The sequence below is a fragment of the Lepidochelys olivacea genome (assembly GCF_965140295.1).
Source record: "Lepidochelys olivacea isolate rLepOli2 genome assembly, chromosome: 1".
Classification (NCBI taxonomy): Eukaryota; Metazoa; Chordata; order Testudines; family Cheloniidae; genus Lepidochelys; species Lepidochelys olivacea.
The window spans coordinates 299,456,717-299,481,569 of record NC_140411.1 but is presented as its reverse complement, the minus strand read 5'-3'; positions in this window follow the sequence as shown (position 1 = coordinate 299,481,569).

Genomic DNA, 24,853 nt, shown 5'->3' with positions numbered 1-24,853 from the left:
ACCTGTAATTTGATATGGCTGTTCTGGTTCCTTCTAGGCTATATGGCCCCTGGTGCCTTTTCTGGGCTTCTTAACTTAATGTTACCCACAGAAGTAACAACACCTTAGTGTATAGGACACAAACATTTGGGTCAATCTGAGGGCAAAGCTCAGCTAAAGGAGGCTGCATGCAATAAATATGAATGTAGGATACTACTACGATAAATAAAATTGCCCTGTGTTGATGTGACCAAGCATGACTGACTGAAACTGAATTTTCAAGAAACGGGATTAGGCACAGTGCTTCAGTGAACTGCAAGAGAGTACATGAAATATTTACTCCTGGGTTCGGATTAAGGTGGCTACTGATTCATTCTCAGAATGCTGGACATCCAGGTACTTCCGGCATGCCATGGGCCTGCCTCTGCCTGTGTGACCCTGCCCCACCGACATGACCTGACACACACACACAGAGTATGCATGGCATGGCCATCCTAGTCAGAACAGCCTGCCTACTTCTGATACAGTGTCTGCCTCTGAACTTACTCTTGCACAAATAAATACCCCCAAGTCAAATAATATACTATAAAGTGTGTTTACCTAACTACAGTGGTCCAACTCTACTGAGAACAGACTGTTGTACCATTTTCTATTCTTTACTGTTGCTGTCAGAGGAATTGACTCATTGAAAACACTGCCATTTTCTTATCTTGTTAGAACTTTTTCCATAAGATTTCAGAACATATAATATTTAGGGTAGTTTGAATCATTTTTGGTGTGTGCCATTGTTGTGGTTCTTTTCCCTGATTTCATTCCTCATTGTTCACTATTTATATGTAATATTTACTTACTACAGATTGTCTAAATTAGGTCAGCAGCAGGTAAATGAAGCAGTTCCCTGCTTTGCTCCACCTTCCTGTCCTAAACGGTTAAACAGTTAAGACACTGTAGGAATTTAACACAAGACACAGCCCATGAGGCCATTACATAGAATCAGAAGCGGAACCTCTTCCTGTGTCTTTTGAGTTCTCTTTCCCAGCAATTAGTCCTGGTTTCTGGGATGGTGACTGGCTAAAAACAGCACAAAGACAAATTTAAAGAAATCTCTAAAACTTTAAAATTTGTTTGGAGGGGAAAAAACAAAACAAAAAAATCCCCAAACCAAACAAAAGCCCTTTTAGGTGAATCAGTCCCATACAGGTGCAGAATATTTTGTGCTTCAAGTCTCTTCTTAAATAGAAATTAATGATGCTCCAGGCCGTATAGTCTTAAGTTCAGAGCATAATAATGGGAGCTGGAAGTTCTGGATTCTATTCTTTGTTCTCCAACTATCCTTACATTCAGTGCTACAATGCCTCCATATGCTGGTGTCCCAAAAGGGGGCTGAGTTAAGGTTCCTGTGTTGTGTTGTGTGAGACGCGTTATTTTAACTGTGAATTTCCTGGGGATATTAAGTTTGCAAATTTAAAATGGTTGTAAAACTAATATTCATTAAAAGACTATGTGGGGGAAAATTAAACTATAAATCTTCCAGTGTTTGAGTTTGAGATTTTTGAAATCTCTTGTGGAATGGTACAGGAAGCAAAAGGCATTATGGATGGAACCTTAACTCCAGATTAATTAAGTTTCATATGTGAATTTCCTTTTCTTTTTTAGCTATGTGAATGAGCCAGTCTGGTAGGGGTTTCTGACATGTGGGGGAGGAGAGTCTCTGTGTAAGAGGTGGACTGACATAGGGCAAAGAATTCTCAATTTGTGAGTTTACCTAACACCAGGATTTCCAGTCAAACTCAGTGGTGCACTACAGAAACCAAGAGTCCTTGCTGCAGAATTTAGGTCCAGCTTTCCACTGAGCGCACAGGGCCCTGCTTCCAGCTGCCATGAAGCATAAAGCTGAAGAACCAACCAGTCTATCAACTTTATTTTTTCAGTGATTTAACTGATGTTCTGCATGTTGGGCTTTTCACCCTGTCTGCCGCACAAGTATCAGTCTAGAGACCCCAGGGGATTAGGATATGCTTTAGCACAGGAAAACCTGTCTCCATTGGCCAAAGGCCCAGAGAACAAAAAGCCTAGTCAGCAAAGGGACTAAGGCTATAGTCCTGATGAAAGGAGTGGGAGACAAAATTTGTACTCTCTCTCTGATTTCCTTCCCCATCATTTAAAGCCCTCATGAGAATGAGAAAAGTGTGATGAAATGTTAAACAGCAACATGAGTTTTCTGTAGCATGCGTGCAAATGACTAGTGACACAGGACATTCCATTAAGTGATGTCCATGAGAAACAAGCACCCAGTGAATCATCCATCCGACAAGCTTGCAATAAGAATGTTGCAGAACTCATCTCTGGACGGATACTGCTGCTATTTAATGTAGTTTCCTGCAAGCCGTTCATCATATTTATGGCTGCAACTAACCCCTTTTACTATGTTCTTTTTTCATAAGTTTTCCTCAAAAAAGGCTATTCCACAGCTTTACAAAACTGTGCACAGGAGAGTAATGCATGACCCAGAGCAAATGGAGGGGGATCATACTCACATCATGCCAAATATGTGGACCAGTCATCAAAAGTGTGGGTGAAATGCCAGCTGCAATACATCTGGTAGTGCTGACTACCTTTGCCATGCCCATCTCCTCTAAAGCAAGCATAAGGAGGAAAACTAAAGTACTGTTCATTAAAAGCTTTGGAAAAGATCTCATTGTGGTAAACATGCTTCATAAGTTGCAGCAGCAATGTAGGGTGGGGCTCACCCCAAGTCTGAATCCCCAAGTCATTGTTTTAAGACAATAGTGTGAACCTTTACTGTGAATTACAAGTTTCAGAGTAACAGCCGTGTTAGTCTGTATTCGCAAAAAGAAAAGGAGCACTTGTGGCACCTTAGAGACTAACCAATTTATTTGACAGTATGCATCCGATAAAGTGAGCTGTAGCTCACGAAAGCTTATGCTCAAATAAATTGGTTAGTCTCTAAGGTGCCACAAGTACTCCTTTTCTTTTTGTGAATTACAAGATCCTGGCTTTTCACTCAACATAATTTGCAAGTGGCTTAAACTCAATGATCAATAATTTCCCCTGTGATAACTCTACATTTTTTGGGAGGGGAGGAACAAACTAAGCATGGATTGTAAGAGCCGTGGATATTTTTCAAGTTAGTTAACAACTTCCACAAATTTGAACTGGCTGGGAGGAAAGTCAGCAGTTACAGAAATACAAGCCTTAATCAGTAGCTGTTGTTGGACAAAAATTAATCTGAAAGAAAGGAGACTATTCCACTAAGATGTTTTCGGTGCATCATTCTATACACACCATTCTATCCCAGTTGTAGTCTTGGTGTGATTAATCTACTTCTGGTACAGTGTTATATGTTTGGAGAGTATTTCTTTGAACGAGACAGCACTGCATACAGACAGAGCAGTATGCCTGTCAGAAAATGGCTCTTATTTCCAAGTCAGTTAACACTTTGCTTGACCTCTCTCCTGTTTTTGTGGAGCTAAGGGATTCAGTGAAAGGACCTAAAGGTTTCAGGAAAGGAAGTATGATCCTGTGGGTACAGCAAAGAACAAAGAGTCAGGAAATGTGGGTTCCTTTCCTGTCTCTGCCACAGACTTCCTGTGTGATCCTTAGCAGATTACACAGGGCTTGAGCCTGAGAGGAGCTGAGGACCTTCAACTCACACCAACTCAATGAATATTGAAAGGATACAATATTGCACTGGGGCATGAATCCTTCTGTGCCTCATTTTTCTCATCTTTCAAACTGAGATAATATTTACTCAGCTATTTCACAGTCATGGTGTGGTAGTTAATTCACTAATGAGGTGGTGGATTGAAGGTTATAGGCAAGAGTAAGTTGTCATTATCTCATTAATTTTATTAAAAAGAACTAAAACTTGTTCCTAACAACTACTATCTTAATTATAAAAAAGCTCAATACATGGAATATACTTTTTTTTTTTTTTACAGAAAACTTTCATGTCAAATGTTTTTCCTACCAGCCAATTTGCAAATCCAGACCTAACAAATCAGTTCCTCATACTAGCAATGTGGGAAGTGCCATTTCTACATATCCTGCTGGTTTCACTGTGCATTCCATATAGACAATATATTGTCACTAAAAATAAGATTCTTTAAACAATATTCTACAATTTAAAAAACTGTTTGCCAAGTTACTGATATCTTTGTTTAATATACTTACGTTGCTAGGGAAACTTTGGAGGATATTGTATTCATTACCCTTCTCATTTAAATCTTACAGTGACACACGTTCTGCACAATTTAGTCTGGTTCCCAATAGAATAAAAAATACAGTCAAGGGTGGTTGTTCCAGAATGAAGGATCAACAAATAGTGGAAGAAAATAATGGGATTACAACAAGCATACTAAAAAAGAGAAAATGTTAAATTAATTTCCCCCAATTAACCTGTGATAATAGGGAAAAAAACAAAACTATTTTTGCCCTGGTTTTGTTATTTTCCCCCCAAGTAACATGTACAACACAAAGATTAAATCAAATGGAATTATTTGCAAATCCCTTCTGTAAGAGCTTAATGTATTTGGGTCTAGGGTATATATGTGTGCATGCCTGGGTGTGTACACACTAATGATCCTTTTTAAGTAATAGGCATCCTAATGAGTAAATAATTTAATTAATATGAAAGCATTTAACAATTAATTGGTCTTATCTATTGGAAGTCCTATGAACTAAATTATCTTTGTTTGGTCTACATTTAATTGTGGATAGTTTTATGAAACACAGCTTTAGAGGGTTTTTAAATGTTAAAATAAACAACTAGGCTGCTTTTCAAATAGAGGCGGCTTTACTTGGGGTACATAATCAGGAAATAAAATTCCCAACTGAAATTTTTAATTATTTAAAATTTGAAATAAGGAATTTAGAGCAATACCTGAGCATGAATCATAGAATCATAGAATAGAATATCAGGGTTGGAAGGGACCTCAGGAGGTCATCCAGTCCAACCCCCTGCTCAAAGCAGGACCGATCCCCGACTAAATCATCCCAGCCAGGGCTTTGTCAAGCCTCACCTTAAAAACTTCTAGGGAAGGAGATTCCACCACCTTCCTAGGTAACGCATTCCAGTGTTTCACCACCATCATACTGAAAAAGTTTTTCCTAATATCCAACCTAAATCTCCCCCACTGCAACTTGAGACCATTACTCCTTGTTCTGTCATCTGCTACCACTGAGAACAGTCTAGAGCCATCCTCTTTGGAACCCCCTTTCAGGTAGTTGAAAGCAGCTATCAAATCCCCCCTCATTCTTCTCTTCTGCAGGCTAAACAATCCCAGTTTCCCTCAGCCGCTCCTCATAAGTCATGTGTTCCAGTCCCCTAATCATTTTTGTTGCCCGCCGCTGGACGTTTTCCAATTTTTCCACATCCTTCTTGTAGTGTGGGGCCCAAAACTGGACACAGTACTCCAGATGAGGCCTCACCAATGTTGAATAGAGGGGAAAGATCATGTCCCTCGATCTTCTGGCAATGCCCCTACTTATACAACCCAAAATGCCATTGGTCTTCTTGGCAACATGGGCACACTGTTAACTCATATCCAGCTTCTCATCCACTGTAACCCCTAGGTCCTTTTCTGCAGAACTGCTGCCTAGGCATTCGGTCCCTAATCTGTAGCGGTGCATGGGATTCTTCCGTCCTAAGTGGAGAACTCTGCACTTGTCCTTGTTGAACCTCATCAGATTTCTTTTGGCCTAATCCTCTAATTTATGTAGATCCCTCTGTATCCTATTCCTACCTTCCAGTGTATCTACCACTCCTCCCAGTTTAGTCTCATCTGCAAACTTGCCGAGGGTTAATCCATATCATCCTCCAGATCATTAATGAAGATATTGAACAAAACCGGCCCCAAGACCAACGTTTGGGTCACTCCACTTGATACTGGCTGCCAACTAGACATGGAGCCATTGATCACTATCCGTTGAGCCCGACAATCTAGCCAGCTTTCTATCCACTCATCCAGCCCATATTTCTTTAACTTGCTGGCAAGAATACTGTGTCAAAAGCTTTGCTAAAGTCAAGGAATAACACGTCCACTGCTTTCCCCTCATCCACAGAACCAGTTATCTCATCATGGAAGGAAATTAGATTAGTCAGGCATGACTTTCCCTTGGTGAATTCATGCTGACTGTTCCTGATCACTTTCCTCTCCTCTAAGTGCTTCAGAATTGATGGTTTTGGAGCAGAACATTCTTCTTCAGCCTTGCCCCAAATCTGAAGAATGAACATTGAGAAAATGGTGATCTTGAAGTCCAAAATGGCATTATATTTGCTTCTAATTGGATTAAATTTTGGATGATAAAGCTTTCCATGTTGGGATATTGCCTATCAAAACATTGCCTGCAATTCAGCTGGACATGTTATTACTTGCTAACCATCCTAAACTGCTGTGTAATATTGTTCTGCATTATTAAGCAGGTACTATGTTGCCAGAGGTGGCTGCATTTCATTGATGGGTGAAGACAGAGGCCTGCATCCCCACTTCCCACAGGAGGAGAAGCTAACCTGTGAGTCACTGATGATCCTGTCATAATTTGTGGTCATCAGACACTGACCACAGCTACTGTCCCTGGCACTCTTAGAATGGGCATATCTGGCCACATGCCTTGCACCACGTGTTTAAAGGACCTGATCCAAAGCATACTGAAGTCAGTGGAAAAATTCCAGTAGACTTCAAATGGCCTTTGGATCAAGCCTATAGAAAGGTACCTTTTGTCCCTCTTCTAACTCTGGCCAGAGGTCACAAGCTTATCTTCCTTGTCTCTGTGAATGGTCTGCAATTGTTACCACAGTAACATTCTGATATTAATATGCTCTTTAAAAATGATTAAATCAAGGTAAATAAAAGGTGAACTGTATAAAATCCTATCTAGTCTAAGGTTTGGGTAACAGCATCACAAGGACAGGTTATATTTTGTAGTTACAGTGATTCAAATAAGTGTTCTCTTCCATACTAGAGCTCAGGTGTCATTCTCTCAGGTTTTTCTTCTTTCTCTGTTGGCATCACAGCATCTCAAGTCATTCTCATCTGCATCAGTGGAGTTCACATCCATAAAGCCTTTTAATCTTTAGGTGTGAACATCTTGCATTAATGACCATTCTAGCCTGGAAATCTTCCTTTATAGCCTTATAGGGCAGGGGTGCGCAAACTTTTTGGCCCAAGGGCCACATCGGGGTTGCGAAACTGTATGGAGGGCTGGGTAAGGAAGGCTGTGCCCCTGCCCCCTATGCACCCCCTCCCACTTCCCACCCCCTGACTGCCCCCCTCAGAACCTCTGACCTATCCAACCCCCCCTGCTCCTTGTCCCCTGACCGCCCCCTCCCGGGACCCCCACCTCTAACCGACCCTGGGACTCCCGCCCCGATCCAACCCTTCCTGCTCCGTGTCCCCTGACTGCCCCGACCCCTATCCACACCCTTTCCCCGACAGCCCCCCCGGGACTCCCATGCCTATCCAACCCCCCCTGTTCCCCATCCCCTGACCGCCCCTCCCAGAACCTCCGCCCCATCCAACCACCCCCTGCTCCCTGTCCCCTGACTGCTCCCTGGGACCCCCTGCCCCTTATCCAACCCTCCCACTCCCCGCCCCCTTACCATGCTGCTCAGAGGAGCAGGAGCTCGCAGCCCCACCACCCAGCCGGAGCCAGCCATGCTGCGGCCGCACTGTCTGGCAGGAGCAGCGGGCCAGAGTGCTGGTGGCATGGCGAGCTGAGGCTGTGGGGGAGAGGGGACAGCTGGGAGGGGCCAGGGGCTAGACTCCCCAGCGGAGAGCTATGGGGCCTGGCAGGATGGTCCTGCGGGCCGTAGTTTGCCCACCTCTCTTATACGGGTACTGTTTAATTTTCTGGTCCAGCTCCTGGAAATAAGTTTATTACAGCCCCCTTTTCAGCACAAGATCCCGCTGTATTTATAATACTCCTTTACTGAGGTTTGGGCCCCCAACCTGCTTTTGTGAGATGCAAACTAGTTCAACAACATCAAAAGATGCACAGACAATTAAGTTTCTTTCTTACTCAATGGTTTCTCTCCTGCAGAAGTCAGCTTATTACCATTTATATGGCTACTTTATGTAGCTGTATAGCTAACCTGAAATGTTAGTATCCCTTTTCCTGCCCAGAGTGACTATGACATCCCATGCTTTAAGTATTTTTGAATGTTAATTAGGCTTTCACTGCCCCGTCTATACTGTCTGCTATAAGACAGCTCCCATCCAGTAACCCCCTTGAAGCTACTATAGCTCTCACTAATTATCTGTTTTTCCAGAATTCCAGTCTCTAACCCAGTCCTGTGACAAACTGGACCTAAATTATGCAGTAAGATCCTCTGGTTTCTCTGACACTCTAGAGCAGCAGACTGGAAATTTTGTCGCTGTGGATAAATTTTAAAAATTGAGATTATTATTACATTAAAAATAATACAAATGGGGGGGAATGCCTCATGTTATCTTTTAATATTAAATTTAATTTATTTTACACTGCACCCACATTTAAAATGTGCTGCTAAGATGTGCTACTGGCAACGCATAACTGCTTTGTAAAAGTTATTAGGAGACATTAGAGGTTTTGTCAACTGGGTAGAGACCAGTCGGGTCTTTTGACAGCAGGGAAAGCATGTGAAGTGGGTAAGGATTGTGGGATAAGCATATTTGGTAGATGTTTCTGCTAACAAGACTAGCCAGTCAAAGAGCTAACATGTTAACGTTTCAACTGACAGAGTTACCACTTTCAACCCTCAGAATGATAGATTTGCATTGATTTACACTTGGGTCACATTTGCCAGATTATCTTTGCCACAGTACGGGCAAGGAACTTGGGCGCTGACCCTACAATCACAACAGGTATCTGTACAGAGCCCCTAACTGCTGGTTACTGATTTGTTTTTCACTTAATTTGATTTGCACCCTTTTGATCTTGGAGCCTGTCAGGCAGCCACGTCACCTGCTCTTGGCCGTTCCCCTGGCATGTCTCCTACTCTAGGTGCTCCATATGTTCGGGGTGGCAGAACCAGGCGGATGGAGGGAGCTAGTGCCCCTGCTATGGAAACTCGTGCACTTCCAGGGGTGAGGGTGGAGGTGAGAACAGGACCCAGAGGAGCTGAAGCTGCCACTATGGGGCCCATGATCGGGCTGAGGAGCAGGGAGCAAGACCCAGAGGGGCTGGAACATGTCCAGAAGCAGGTAGAAACTCCAAGGACCCTCCTTCCCAGCCTGGAGACAGCTCCCCACCCCCACTGCTGACTCTCAGTACCTCCACTCACTCACCGGCATATCCCTCTGGCCCACCATTTTCAGGGAGCTTCCCCCCATTCCCCACACATATGGGGGTGATGTATGCTATCTCTTCTCCACCCAGGGGTTCCTCCACATGCGCAGGGGGGGAGGGGAGGACGACTCCTCAGTCAGCTGGTTAAGCTAAGCTGTCTTTACTGCCCCTATGTACCAGCATGACCCAGAGCAGGACTGTGATTCCAGCCTAACAGGTGGAAGCTCTATGCTTCCTTTGCCATATCTGCCCATCCACTATTCAGAGTTCCACCGAGAAAGAGAGAGTGTTTAACGGCTTGCAGCAGGGGCAGCTGCCATCGCCCTCTAACCACATTGATCTACCAAGAGCTGGAATGTGTTTCCACTGGAAAATGCCAGTTAGTTTAAATCAAAATTTTGTGCAAGAACATGTCATTCTGCCAAAACTTCCCATGGAAACCAGGCAGATTTCCTGCCTATCTCCCCAGCAGCCTACTTGGAGGGGAGATTGGCAGCCAGGAGTCCCAGAGCTTCCTGTCTCCGTGGCAGCTCACCAGGCAGGCTGCTGGACTTCCAAGCTCCCGGGGAGGCTGACACCCCAGGCTGGATGGCTCCCAGGGTTTCCAGACTCCCCAGCTCCATGGGAGCCTGCTGGGGGTGGGGGAGGGGTGCTGGAGAGCCCAGGCTTCCTAACTCTATTGAAGCCTGCACTGCAGGCTGCCAGAGAGCTAGGGGTTTCCAGGGCCTTGGGGAGCATATTTTGTTTTGGAAACACTGAAACATCTGTGCTGTGGGAACATTTCAGTGTTCCCAAAACAAAATACTGCAGAAACTTCACTTCTGCAAACAATGTCCAGGGTTTGACTTTTTGTCTAAATTAGGGACAGACCAAAAAAATTCTCCAAAACCTTGAAATTTTTTGTGGAAGTGAAATTTAGTTTTCCCGTCAGCACTACAAGATCTTGGGAAGTCTGTGTCATATTTATATTTTGCAGACTTTTGGGTAGATAAGTGGAAAAAAATCTCTGCTACATTTCAAATTATATTTGTAGCACAGTGACAATTTTTGGAGGAAGAGCTGATACAGGAAGATAAGTTTAAATCCTCCTGTTATATTTATACTATATCTGAGAGGTTTTCAAAGGCATGAATTGTGGCTACAGTACTTAATGCCCATTAACTGCCAATTAGGATTAGGTGTCTAACTGCCTTTCCGGTCTTTGATAATATAGAGGGAGATTTTCAAAGACAAAGACTAAAGATTGTAGATTTTTTTTTACAGTAAAACAAGTTTTCTATATTTGTCAAGTCTCTCTGTTTCTTCTGTCAGTTTCATATTCTGGAAATGTTCGCCCAATAGGTGAGAAGGTACTGTGTCAGATGATCTGAGATCTTTTCCATTATGAGAATTTCCCATACTCCATTGAACCACAAAGTCCTACTAGAGAAAGAATTAATTCAAAATTCTACCAAGTTCAACTTGAGGCTCCAGGTGCCCCACATGGGGGTGGGAGAATGCTGTCTTTTCTCCACCTAGGGGATTCTCCCATATGGATTGTGGATCACGTGGCATGGATCCTTGCTATCTGAAAGTGTGAGAGCAACTTAGTATTATGGAGTGGGTAGGTAATTGTTGTGATTTTTGCTTTTCACACACCACCACAATATGAAGAAACCACAAGTGCACAGCTGGGTCCCAAATAACTATGTTTACTAAACATACAAATATGCCAGGCCTAGCTACATACTGCTGGGCTGACTGGTTTCTGTCAGCTTCTAAAACAGAACACCAGAAGGCTCACAAACTACCCTATTCTTATATACTACAGTCATTTTACTGAGAGAGCCAAAACACAATTAATGGAGCTACTAGTAACTTCCTTTTTGTTACATCCATTTTGATGTTTACCGCCCTTGTCCAATACTCCTGTCCATTGGGACACTATAACCAAATATAACTAAAGGGACCTTAAATTCCACACCGCCTCCAGCAATTGTCCAACACATCTTTGTAGATTTTATTTGAATGAGAGAATGTCAGGTGCTGCTTAAACAGTAACTTACAATTTTTGTCTACCGTTACACATGTGGAAGAGGAGGCTGTCCTATGTCATATAAGGGGCCAACGTTCTAGGGGAATTTCCTTCTCTCAAGCCGTGTCCCACTTATTCATGTAATTATATTAATCTTCCATACCAAGATTAATAAGTTCACTATTCAGTTTTGAAATTACACCTCTCTAGAATTCATTATCTCCTGTCACAGCCCTGATAAATCAAGCCCCGCAGAACCCTCACCAGGCTGCTATGTTTGGGTACCACCACATCGGCCCACATGCTCTTTAGCTTCCCTAGTCTCCAGCACCGTCTCTTTCCTTGGCCTCGCTGGCACACTTCCGGGGCCCAGGTTATCTGTCTGTTACCCCTTCATGTCTGTGTGTCTATTACCCCTTCATCCCAAGACTTTCCAGTAGCTTAACACTCTTTCCCCAAGGTTTAACACTGTGGGCATTCTGGTTTACAGTTTGCCTCACTAGGGACACGTGATATTTGAAGCACATAACACAGAAACTTTGCTAAAGGCTCCAGTGCCATCACTCTTTACTTTAGACAGGACAAGAAATACATATATATATAGACCAAACAACAACACACCTATATGCCATCCCTTGCCTCAGTTTCCACACCACTTTGGAATGTTCTTCAGGTTTCAGGTCAGTGTCTTTTTCAGGATTCCAAGTCCCCTCTTCTGGGCCTCTCTCCTCAGGACTTCCCCTCTGGAACATGGAGTTTTCCCTCTCTCTCCTCCAGCCAGCTTCCTTCTTACTGAGTTAGTCCCACAGTCACAAAGGACCCTTCTGCTATGAAAGCATAGCCCTGTGTTCCTCCTCCTGCCCAGATTTCCTCTGTCTCTGAGTTCCTCTGAGTTTTTAAATGCTAGCAGCAATACAGGGTTACCTTGTCCTGCATCTGGAGAAATTCCATTCCTTCAAACCTGTGCTGAGAAGTTAGAAAACACTAGCTTTATTTAGGATGCAGTTACTCCTTTGTTCTCTTCAGGTAAGATCTAGTCATGTGCTCGTACTCTTTAATGATCAACCTATTCATAGACAGACATTCAGGCACCACTCCATCTCCTCAGCACACAGACCACAGTAAAAGACAGTCATAAGATATATGGATACAGACAGTTGACAAAATCAAACTAGAATTCGTAAGTTGTACATAATCAGATTCCCCCAATCATGTCATCCCCTGTGTTGGTCTCAGTAAGTGATCTCTTGAAGCCCACAATTTTTCCAGGGATTGAAATATAAAGTATTAATTGTTCATAATATTGGTTTGTTAGGACCCTTTTGACTGAAATGGTTAGCGAATATTCGGGTCCTGTGGTTGAATTCAGCCTCCAGTGAAACTGCTCTACCCATATAACTTAGCTCATGACTGGTTTTACATATGGCCTGTGTTTTGGATGGTGGCTCCTCTTGTTTCAGCTATTAAACTCCAAAAGGAGTTTAATTGCTTCTTACATTTCCCCTGAATGAAGGACATCCGTTACAATCACCAGCTTCAAGGAGGTTTCACCCAACCTCCACTGTAACAGTTATAAATATTGAATGTTTTCTTTTTCTGCATTTCCTTCCTTTTAATTAACTGCATCATTATTTTCAGGATTGCTTTTTCCTATTTTTAAAAAAATGGGATCAGTGGCTTCTGAAGGAAATGACTTCAACTGTTGTTGGAAGAGAAGGAACAAGGCAGGTTTTCATTCTTATTTTGTTCCACATTTTTAAGGGTAATTGAGGCTTGTACTTGTGCTGCCTAGTAATAATGTCTAGGACCAGTAGCCCACCCTCCAATTCTGGCTTATATTAATTTTTTTTATTGACCAGAGAGAACATCTTCCCCCAAATAATATCTAAAATAGAGAAATGCTGCTCTCCCTGCTATCATGGTATTGGGCTAATTACTAAAGTGTCTGAAATAACAATCTTAGAGAGAAGGGTTGCTTTTACCACTTTGCTTCTACCAATCCACAATATCATTAGCTTGTCCCAGTGTATTAAATGTTTTAAAAATCTTTTCAGTAGACATGTAATTTGTATCATGTGCTTTCCCCAGAGAGGCGGTAATATGGACCCCTAAGTACTTCATTACAATTTTTGCCCAGTTGAATCTAATTTTTTTGTAGTTGTTGTCTGGTATCTTGATTTATTCTAAATGCTAGTACTCAAGATTTAGTATAATTGACTCGAAAGCCTCAAACTTCTACATACTTCATATTTTCTTTCATAAGAAAAGGGAAGGGAATCAACATACTTCATTAAAACTTCATCCACATTCGGTGTGGCTTTGTTACCAACCTCCTCGCCCACCCACAATTTATTTCCAAGATATTGTCATTTTTCTTGAGTTTTTGTGCAAAAGGTTCCATGACCATTGCAAACAGAAGATATCCCTGACACATGCCTCTCTAAAGGCTCAGAGGAGCTCTTACTAACTTAGAATCCCTTTATTAAATCCCTCTGCCAGAGTCAATCTATCTCCTAAATTTCATTTAACCCAGCTGAAGACTTTCTCTGCATCATGGGTCAGTAACATTCCAGGCATCTGAGCCAAATGGATCGTTCTTACAACTCTTCATATGTTATCTGTTAATTAGTGGCTTTGAATTAACCCTATCTAGTTTCTACTAATTAATCATGGCAGCAGAGAGTCCAGCCAATTAGTCAGCCAGAATAGCTCAACATCAATATTTAACAGGTATACAGGTCTATGATAAGCACAATCAAATTTATCTTTGTTAGGTTTCAAATCAATTAAATATGAGCTTCCATTGATTCTGAAATTTGAGGGGATTCTAGGAGACTATTAAGCAAATTAACAAGCTTGGGAGCCAAAATCCTACTGTCTTTGTTTAATGCTTCAGGTAGGCTCTTCTCTTCCCTGCATTTTCTCTTCTACTACTTCATCTGTTTCCTCAACAGTTATTTTACCTGGAAAATGCCTTTTCTGGCTGCAGGTCCTCTGGGACTTGACCTACTGCCACATCAATAGGGATCTTTTGCTAATCTCAAAGTGTAATCCCATCTTTTAAGGGTTTTTTACCTTTCCCTGCAGGCCTGATCATAAAATCTTGAGTTTTATGGGAATAGAAAAGTACAAACGGGAAGCCTCAATAGTTTGGTGATTTTCTTTCTTTCTGTGGTATTTAAAAGGCCCTGTTGCCATAGTATCTGAACACCTGACAACATCCTGTGAGGTAGAGAAGTTATCCCCATTTTGCATAAGAGGAACTGAGGCACAAGAGGCTGAGTGACATGCCCAAGGTCACACAGGAAGTCTGTGATGGGGCAGGGATTTGAACCCAGCTCTTGGCTATCACCTAATGACTGCACCATCCTTCCTCTCTCATTCTGTTAAACTCCATGCTGATTTTAGCGGAAATTAGGACAGATTTAAAAAACCTTTTTGTCCCTGATCTGCCAAAGGGACATATCATTCTGCAATGATTCTTATTTATTGTTGTGTTCATGTTAGTGCAGCAGAATACCGTAGCCCTAGAGTCAGACCATGCAGCGAATTCCTAGACTCATAGAATCCATGACCAGAAGGGACCATTGTGATCATCCAGTGTGACCTCCTCTAACACAGGCCAGAGAATTACCCAGAATAATTCCTAGTGCCCATCTTTAGAAAAACATTCAATCTTGATTTAAAAATTGTCGTTGATGGAGAATCCATGAAGACCCTTGTTAAATTCTTCCTATGGTTAATTATTCTCACCATGTTGTGGAAACTGTATACAGTGTGCTCAGTCTATCTACAAAGGAAATTCTCCTTCCCCAAGAGTTTCTTTAAGAAGGGCTCAATATTTTTAAGAGTCCTGCACTGTCCCCCTTTGTCAGTCCTTTTTGAGAGTCCTTTCATTCTTGTGCTATTTCTTCTCTTCCAATTCTCCAAATCATCTATTTGTAGCTCCTTGCTCTCAACAATGCAAAGTCCCCTATCCACATCAGTAACTAAGTTTAAATGTTTAAGCCTGCTTCAACTTTAGTTACTCTACTTTTTATTAGCATTCCCTGAAAGAAGCTTGCATCTCAGATTGCACTGATATTACTTCAAGCAGTAATTCTCTAATGTCTGCCAATCTTTCTCCATTGTACTTTGTTTGCAAGTGGAACGTTGGCCACAGGGAGCGCCTCAGTGGGTCCCACTGCTTCTCTCTGGCAGCTTGCAAAGAAGATTTTAATATCCAAAGAGCATTTCCGTACTAACATTTTGGCATTGGGGATCTCCAGCTGTTTGGTAGGTGAGATTGTGGGGCTTCCCAGTTCTCTAAGTTATTTAAATTGGCACATGTAAAGTGAAGCTGTGCTGAGGAGCAGTCATCTTTCTGGCATCTCTTTACCCCTGTGTACTTTCCCCCATGTAGCCCCTCCACACACACAATTTGAGATTCAGTAGGTTACAAAAATAAGAAAAGAAAGTTACCTGTAAAGGAGTCTCTTTTCTGGGCTCCCAGCAACAATTCTGGTGGTAGTTTCTTTGGCATAAGAAGGTGAAGAGAAGGAAGCAGGCCACTGGCTCTGGCTCTTCTGGACCTAACGTCCCCACTGTTCAGTTCTGCGGGGCACGTGGATAGGGAAGGAGAAGAAACTCAAAGCTCACATTTTTCATCTTTTGTTATGAAGGTAAGATTGTTGTGGTTAAGCACTGAATCTCATTTATGCCCTCACTGCCTTTGCTGTATATAAGTAAGGAAAAATTACTTGTAATTCTGCTTCTCTATCTGAAGATCAACAAGAATGATCCTTGCTTGGCTGTCATTCTTCCAGCACAACCCCCCTTGGTAGACCAAAGGATTTATTAGCTCTCTAAAAGAATGAGAGTTCAGTGTGAGACCTGGGCAAGTACCTTAGTCCCTACTTGCAGTCAGTTCCTGAATTACATGGGAAGTAACTGCTCCCCATTCTGATTAGGGAGTGTTATCCACCCACTCGGTGCCAGGGAAAGCAGGGCTGCAGATTTATCAGGGCATTTTTTATGAAAAGTCATGGAGCAGTCCTGCTAAACATAGTAGAAGTCACAGGTTTAGTGATTGCTCTATGATCTTTGACCAAAAAAAAAAGAAAAAAAAAAAAGAAGCCCTGACAAATGGGGGAGCACCAGCCACCCACAGCAGCACTTTCCACCTTGGGACCAGAACCCTAATCCTGGCCCGGTGAGAAGGGAGGCTCAGGGGTGGGTGGGGGTTAGAGAGAGAGCACATCCCACACTCACCCTGGCCATAGGCAGTAGCAGTTCCTGTGTCCCCTGTGGCTAGGCCTCAAGGTTGAGAGTGAGCTGTCATGAACTCACCTCAGGCACGGGCAGTGGTGGCTGGGTATTGTGACCGGATGATTGGTGTCACAGCACCACTTGCTCAGGTTTGGCCCTCTGTTATGATGGGGGTTGGGCAGCCGGGCCAAATTTGAGAAAGTGGAGCTGCGACCTTGTGTGCCAAGTCGCAATACTCAGAGCGGGCAGAGCAGGTGGGAGTGGGAGGATAGCCCCCCAGGACACAGGAGCCACCTTTGTGGGGTGAGTGCAGGATGGGTTCGCTCTCCAACCCCCCCTCAGAGCCTCCCCTCCACATGGGGGCTGCAACCCTCCCAGCAGGAAGTCGCGGATAAACCGAGGAAGTATGGTATCAAGGGACTGAACTAGAAATGTTTCCTACAACCTGGCTGTAAACATTTGTGCTGCATGAAGGTATGCAGGGAGCACCCATATGGCTTGAACTGAAACAGAGATGCTTTCCAGGATCAGAGAATATGAACCATGACAAGACCTGCCAAGTTATAGTAGTAAGCGATGCAATCAAAATTCCATTTAGATGCAGTCCTTTTAGATCAATAATAACTATGGTGAGAAACAACATTTCAGGTGATGGGAAAACCACAATGTACTTTGCCCTTCGGTGTGTATGGTTTTTCTCACTTAACTACCACTACCTTTAAAGACCAAAAGCTCTGAGGTGGAGGAGTTTGCCTCTGTCTCATGGTGGGAGCATGAGACCACAAGAATGAGAACCCTGTGGAGATGGTATTTTTTAAAAAAATACCATTTTCCCCTTTGAATTAAAGTGGATTCTGCCTTTATCCTTGGGGGCAGATAATTCCAAGCAGTGATCATTACACTATGGGAATAGAAGCCTCTCTCTGTATTTATTTCCGCTCTTTTAATTTCCACGAACAGCCACACAGAATCACAGAAATGTAGAGCTGGAAGGGGCCTTGAGAGGTCATTTAGTGGAGCCCCCTCCAGAGAGGCAGGACCACGTAAACCTAGACCATCCATGGCAGGTGTTTGTCTAACCTTTTCTTCAGAACTCCAGTGATGGGGATTCCACAACCTCCCTTGGCAGCCTATTCCAATACTTAACTATCTATACAGAAAGTTTTCCATAATATCTACCCTAACTTTCCCTTGCTGCAGATTAATCTGATTACTTATTGTCCTACCTCCAGTGGACATTGAGAACAATTGATCACCATCCTCTTTATAACAGCCCTTAACATATTTGAAGGCTGTTATCAGGTCCTTCCTCCAAACCCCCCCCCCCATTTTCTTTTTTCAAGACTAAACATGCCCAGTTTTTTAACCTTTCCTCACTAGTCATATTTTTCTACCCCTTTTATGATTTTGTTGCTCTCCTCTGCACTCTCTCCAATTTGCCCACATCTTTCTTAAAGTCTAGTGCCTGAGACTAGACAGCATACTCCAGCTGAGGCCTCACCAATCCCAGTAGACAGGGACAATTACCTCCCATGTCTTACACACAACACTCCTGTTAATACACCCCAGAATTATGATAGCCTTTTTTGTAACTGCATCACATCGTTGACTCATATTCAATTTGTGGTCCACTATAACTCCCAGATCCTGATATTTAAGAAACTTTTCCTAATGTCCAACCTAAATCGTCCTTGCTACAATTTAAGCCCATTGCTTCTTGTCCTATCCTCAGAGGTTAAGGAGAACAATTTTTGTCCCTCGTCCTTCTAACAACCTTTTATATATTTGAAAACTGTTATCATGTCCCCTCTCAGTCTTCTTTTCTCCAGACTAAACAAACCCAGTTTTTTTCAATCTTCCCTCATAGGTCATGTTTTCTAGACCTTTAATCATTTTTGTTGCTCTTCTCTGGACTTTCTCCAATTTGTCCACATCTTTCCTGAAATGTGGCACCCGGAACTACACACAATAGTCTGCTTCCTCCCACCACCTCTACCTGCCCCTACTCCTCCCCATCTCCCCCCCTCCCCCTGCACCTCCTGCACACCACTGAACAGCTGATCATGGAGAGCAGGAGGAGGGGGAGAAGCTGATTCATTAGGTTGCCGATGGGTGCTGAGCACCCATGGAGTTGATGCCTATGTATGCTTGCAACTCCACCCAGCTTGGGGTCTACAAATCTACAAAACATACTCTCCACTCCATTATCCCATTAATGAAAATACTGACTAGTACCAGACCCAGGACTGACCCCTGTTGGATCCCACTATATATGCCCTCCCAGATTGACAGTGAACCATTGATAACTACTCTTTGAGTATGGTTTTTCAACCAGTTGTGCACCCGCCTTTCAGCAATTTCATCTAGACCACATTTCCTACTTTGCTTATAAGAATGCCTCCTGGAACTATGCCAAAAGTCTTACATATATCATGTCTACTTCTCCCCCCCTCCCCCCATTCATTAAGCAAGTAACCCTGTCAAAGAAGGTCATTTGGTTGGTTTAGCATGATTTGTTCTTGACAAATCACCCTACTATCCTCTAGGTCAGTGGTTTTCAAACTGGGGTAAGTGTACCCCTAAGGGTTGGTGACCTCTCATCAGGAAGTATATGAGGAAAAATCCTGCAACAGCAGACAATGATAGGCATAGTTTGACTTGTATATTTGCGGGGGCAAAGCCCCTGGCCAGCAGCCGCCGCTCTCCAGCCACCCAGCTCTGCAGGCAGCGCTGCTGTCAGCAGCAGGGCAGAACTTCGGAGCTGTGCGGCCTGAGACTGGCAGCTGCTGGCTGGGGCATTCATGTTGTCTGTGGCAGAGGAGGACTTTTTTTTTAATCCTGCTCCCATCCCACCCCGCAATTCCCACTCCCACCTGCTCCCACATTGTTTCTTGACTTTTTATCCCACTTCCACTATTATGGCAGCGAATCCTGCAGGACCCATGGGATGTCAGTCCCACTGCAGGGCTCTACTCTGAAGGCAGCATTGCTGCCAGCAGAAACACAGAAGTAAGGGTGGTAATGGGGGACTCTCTCTCCGCCTGTGCCTGGGGATGGTGGGGCCTGGTGGATTAAAGGGTTCTAATTCCTTTGTGTGGGGAAGGGAAGATGCAGGGGCTGTTCATCCCCTTGTAGGGGTATGAGGACTCTGATCTCTCTGCATGGGGGTGCATGGAGTGGGTGGGTGCTGGTGGGGAGACATCTGCTGAGAACAGCACATCCAGCCATTGCTGGGACAATTATAGAGCCCTGCAGTGGGCCTGCTTAGTCACAAACAGGGTATCATAGGTTATGCCCGTTCTGAGTGATTGAGAACAGTACAGAGGCTTCTTTCATTTTCATTAATTACAATAAAATGACATTAAAAACTTCCAATTTAATATTTACAACAACAAGAAACTTGTTTGAGGGACTATTTTTCTGCAAAGCGAAAGTATATATAACAATTAGACTAATTGTATCCGGGACAACACACTTTAGGGCTTGTGCATTGTGTTGCATCACGTTATGCCTTAAAGACCATTTTTTCTCTTTTCAGAGGTATATTATGACTCTATCTCAGATGGGAATATGCAGTAGACTACATTATTTGGAAAGGGGTATGCAGCCTAAAAAGTTTGAAAACCACTGCTCTAGGTGCTTACAAATGGATTGTTTTATAATTTGTTCTAGTATCTTTCCAGCTATTGAAGTTAGGTTGACTGGTCTGTAATTTCTGGTTTTCTTTTTGAAGTTAGGTATAACTCTCTCCTTGCCCAAGATTTTGTAATCCCCAGTTAAGTGTTAATATGCTGCAGTGAGTTCCCAGCCCCAGGCTTCACCATCTCCCAGCTGTGCAGTCTTAAACCTGTCATAATACCATAAATAAAATCCTTCATATATATTTGATCATTTCAGTGGCCCATCTTTAGTTCACCACCAGAAATTGTTCCTCTCTATAAAGGCAAAATTAATTGCCCCAAACCTGACATAGTGCAGGACGAGGTGAGCCCTCTCATGGCCTTGTATAATGCTATAGTAATTTCTTTTTCCCTGTTTATCAGAGCTTTTTTGATGCAGCCTAGAGCCCTGTTGGCCTTCTCTGATATAACTGAATAATTTGTTTTTCCTCTTCATATTACGGTTAATTTGAATCCTGAAGTTATTTTAAATGTCCATAAAATGTAGGACTTTACCCATCAATGGATACAATACCTTACAATTTTTAGATTCAAAATGCAGTGATTTATATTTATTCTTGTTACAATCCATCGGTCATTACATAGACCTTCCGTATACATTAGCAGTCATTTGCTGGTTACTACCAAAATAGCCCTGGTACCTAAAAGGAACCACAAACACTAGATAAATATGTAATCTCTAATTTAAGAAGGTAAATGTCAGTGCGCCATGAGATCATGACAGTGAAGTGATGTATACTATGAATGGTTTGGATAACAGGTTCTTAAGACTGCACAGCAACATTACTATTGCAGCATAAGGGCAGTGTGGGAACTGCTTCCAGAATGAAGGGTGCCTTGTCTCATTCTGCTCAGCCCCTGAACCAGAGTGCGTTTTATTCAGCTCCTATTTTTCCATAATATAAGTAGAATAAAAGCAGATACACATCATAAACATGGACTCTCTCCTACTCAGGCACAAGCTTATATCGGAACAGATGAGGAAGCTGATAGCTTTGAACTAAACACAAACAGAGGCAATGGATATTCCACAGAATATTCAACAGAACATTTACAGGAACCATATAAAAATAACTGGATATGTAAAAATGAGCTGCAAAACAAAGACTGATTTTTATCTCGCCTTCAGTGATCAGGAAGAAAAGAGCCTTTCGATGCTATTGTCTAGTGACATTTCTGGATATTTATGGTGCTCCAATAGTAACCTTTTGTTTGGTGGATAGTGAAGTTTGCACAGCATGCTGAGTATGTCATTAAACATTTGCCTGAAGATCTGAGTGTTAGCATCAATGACAGCGTTTCCTAAACATGTCACATTTCCTCTGGCTGTCATGAAAAATTATAGCTACTGTGACTCACACTTTAATAGCAGCTATTTGTGATATTTTAACCTAATGTACAGCCCCAGAGGAGAAACAACAGACACAATAAAGCATTTGCCAGTGACTTGCTGGAAGGAAGGGATTCAGAGTATTATTAGGATGCCAAATTAAAGAGAAAAGGCTCTTGTGTCAAACGTCAAAGGGTCTCTGTGTTTCTTAACTTCACTGTAATTTACGCCTTTATTATCTCTGAGAGCATGTACAGGGAAAGAAGAAATATTCTCTCTTACCAATTTTCTGTTTCTCTGGGCTAAGGTGCATGGCTGCAGTGATAAGGGTTAAGTGAAAAAAGACATGTTTTGGTTACACTTTGTATTTCTTTAATGAGTAAAATACTAAGCAGTAAATATTACCTTTCAATGCATCTCAGTAATGGTAAGTTTTTCTAGCATGTATCTATAAACAAATTATCAGACAAAGGAAATGACCTAGTTATTTTTGGATGCCTTAAGAAAATCCCTGTACATTACTTTATCTTTTATAATAACTATTTTTGTTCTTTTCTACAAAGGGACTCCAAGAAGATTTCTCATGTCTTATAGAGCAAAATATACAAAATAATTATATGTATGTTTGATAATCTGGGTTCTCTTCCTGCAAAACTTCCCACAATACCTTTATGGAAATCTGTACAATAGGAATAGAAATACTTCCCTACTTCACAGGGGAGGCCGGAAGCTTAATTCAATAAAATACCACCCACGCAAGCCCTTATAAGGAAATGTCCAGTTCAGATCTTCCTCCTATATGCTCTCACATCACTTTCACTACTTTCACTGACAGCTCGACCCCTCTATAAATGTGTCTTGGATATCTCCACCATGTACAGTAACACTGTTACATCCATCATACTCCCCACCATCACAGTGTAAGGCAAAACCTTAACTCTAATTTCAGGAACAATAACATACGTGTCTGTCAGATAAGTATCTGGGTGAACTGTATAATGTATTCTATTGCCCTTGGGAAACTATGATGTCAGAATTGGGGTTTTGAACTATAGGATGATCACAAGGAGCATAGTGTGTGTATTGTGTTACTATATATATTGGAGGTATATGAGACTTATTTCAAAAGAGGAGGAGATTGTTAATGACAGTGGTGAATGTGATGTGGGCTGGCATTTGGATCAGCGTCTCTTTCCTCAGGACTTCAATGGAATTAGTCACTAGAACAGAGAAGCAGCAACTGCCATGCTTCGTCCTACACTATTGTACTCACTGTTATGGTCATGCCAAGACTCACACCCAGCTCAAGTTCTAGGGCCTGGGACCCAAACTAGGCTCTCCTTTTAAAACAGAAGATGAAGAAGAGGCAGACATTAAATCTAAAGCAGAGATGCCATCAATACATATGTTCAGTATGTCCCTTCAGAATAAGTGTTTCAATGTACTTTCCCTAAAACAATGAAGAATACTATACTTCCTTCCTCCTTTGGCTCAGTTTTATGACAATCTGCATCAGAAACTAGATGCTATGCATAATCTCATTCATTCCGATCATGCTTATGGGCTGGGCTGATGTTGATCAAAGCAGTCATAGGGCTATTTCGAAGACATCTCAAATACCACCTTGCAATCAAACAGCATAGTCTCATTAGTATTCAGAGACTTCAGAGGCAAAGCACAACCAGCAGTAGCTCCTAGTGCAGGACTGGCACAGTTGAGTCACTGAGTGTATTCAAAGTGACTGGCTATTGATTTAAAACTGTCTGAGAGTCTGACATTTCCTTGTCAAGAAAAGAATGAAGAGATGTGTAACATTTAGTATGGAAATGACTCTCTCACTTATCCACAATATTCAGTTCATGCCATAATGACCATCTATAAACTATACTTTTACTCTTGTACTTGCCACATGCAAATGTCATGGTCAGTTATATCCTGGTGTAAGCTGACTACGGGTAACTACCTTGCTAGTGAGGGGCAGAAGAGCAGGTTTGGAGCAGGAAAAGCAATCAACAGTAAGGCGGAAGAAAGCATAAAGCATCCTGATTTATTCTTTTCTCCACCTTACTGTTGATGGATTTTCCTGCTACACATCTTTTCCCTCCTCCCACAGGGTGCAACTTACACTGATTTACACTACCTTACCAATATGTAGTTTACAGGATTGCCCCACCACCCATCCATAAAGGAGAAATCAGTGAAAAAACAATGAAAATCACCTTTCCTTGCCAATTGTGTAAGGTTAGTTTGTCTTTATTGGTTGCTTTCTGTTATAAGCAGTAATACTTATACATAGCAACTCAATTTGTTATGATCTAAATTTCAAATGAATAACTGTACTGATGACAAATATCCTCATGTTGCCCTGTGTGTGCCACATAGCCACAGGCACCTGGATAACAATGGCAAATGTCAGCTGTAAGTCAGTCTTATGCTTGGTGTATAGTCAGCGGTGATGCAGAGAGGGCCCAACTTTTTGTATATTTTTAGTTTTGGTGTTGAACAGTTTTGAAAGCTGTTCTTTTCAGCAGCAGCATTTTATGGGGTAGACAAGAACATACTGTTTCCTTGCCCATGATTGGCTCTTTCCAGAGTGATCAGCCTTGCTATCCATTTTATATTCAATCTAGAAAGAATACTCGGTTCATATCCCCAAATTTGTTTGCTTTCAGTCTTGGACAATATGATGCTGTCAAACAAACAAAATTAAACCCCTTTTGGTCAATCATCCACTCTACCATTATACTGCTCCCAAAAAGACATTGCACTTGATTTAGCATAACTGGCAGACTCTGCTCGAACAGATATTTTGGCTCAACGTTTTTATGTAGGCAAATGTCTTTTATGAACAAGCGAAACGTGGACCCGATTCACATAATTTTTGATCATCACAATTAAATGACATGAGCAGAGTAGCATGAGGCAGCCTCTGCGGGACCCAAGTAAGCCCAGATCAAGACATTTCCATGAACTACTCATTTTCATAAGCACTAAATTAACTCACATTTTAAAAAGACTATTCCTTTCTTATGGACTACTTTCAACAGATTCCTTATAAACATCTCTCTCTCTCTCTCTCTCTCTCTCCCCTACCCCTAACTCATGAGAATTAACGGCATAATTAATCAGCAGAGTGACATTTTTGAAATGGCACATTTCTGAAATGTAAAAACAAAACATTGGATGAATCTCAGCAGTTAACATAATTTGGCAAAGAACTCCACAAAAATTCTCACCATGAAAACGTTGCCAAGTGGAAAGTCAAATGTTCCTCTAGTCCCACCACTCAGAGCACACAGACCTTTATTAGAAAGG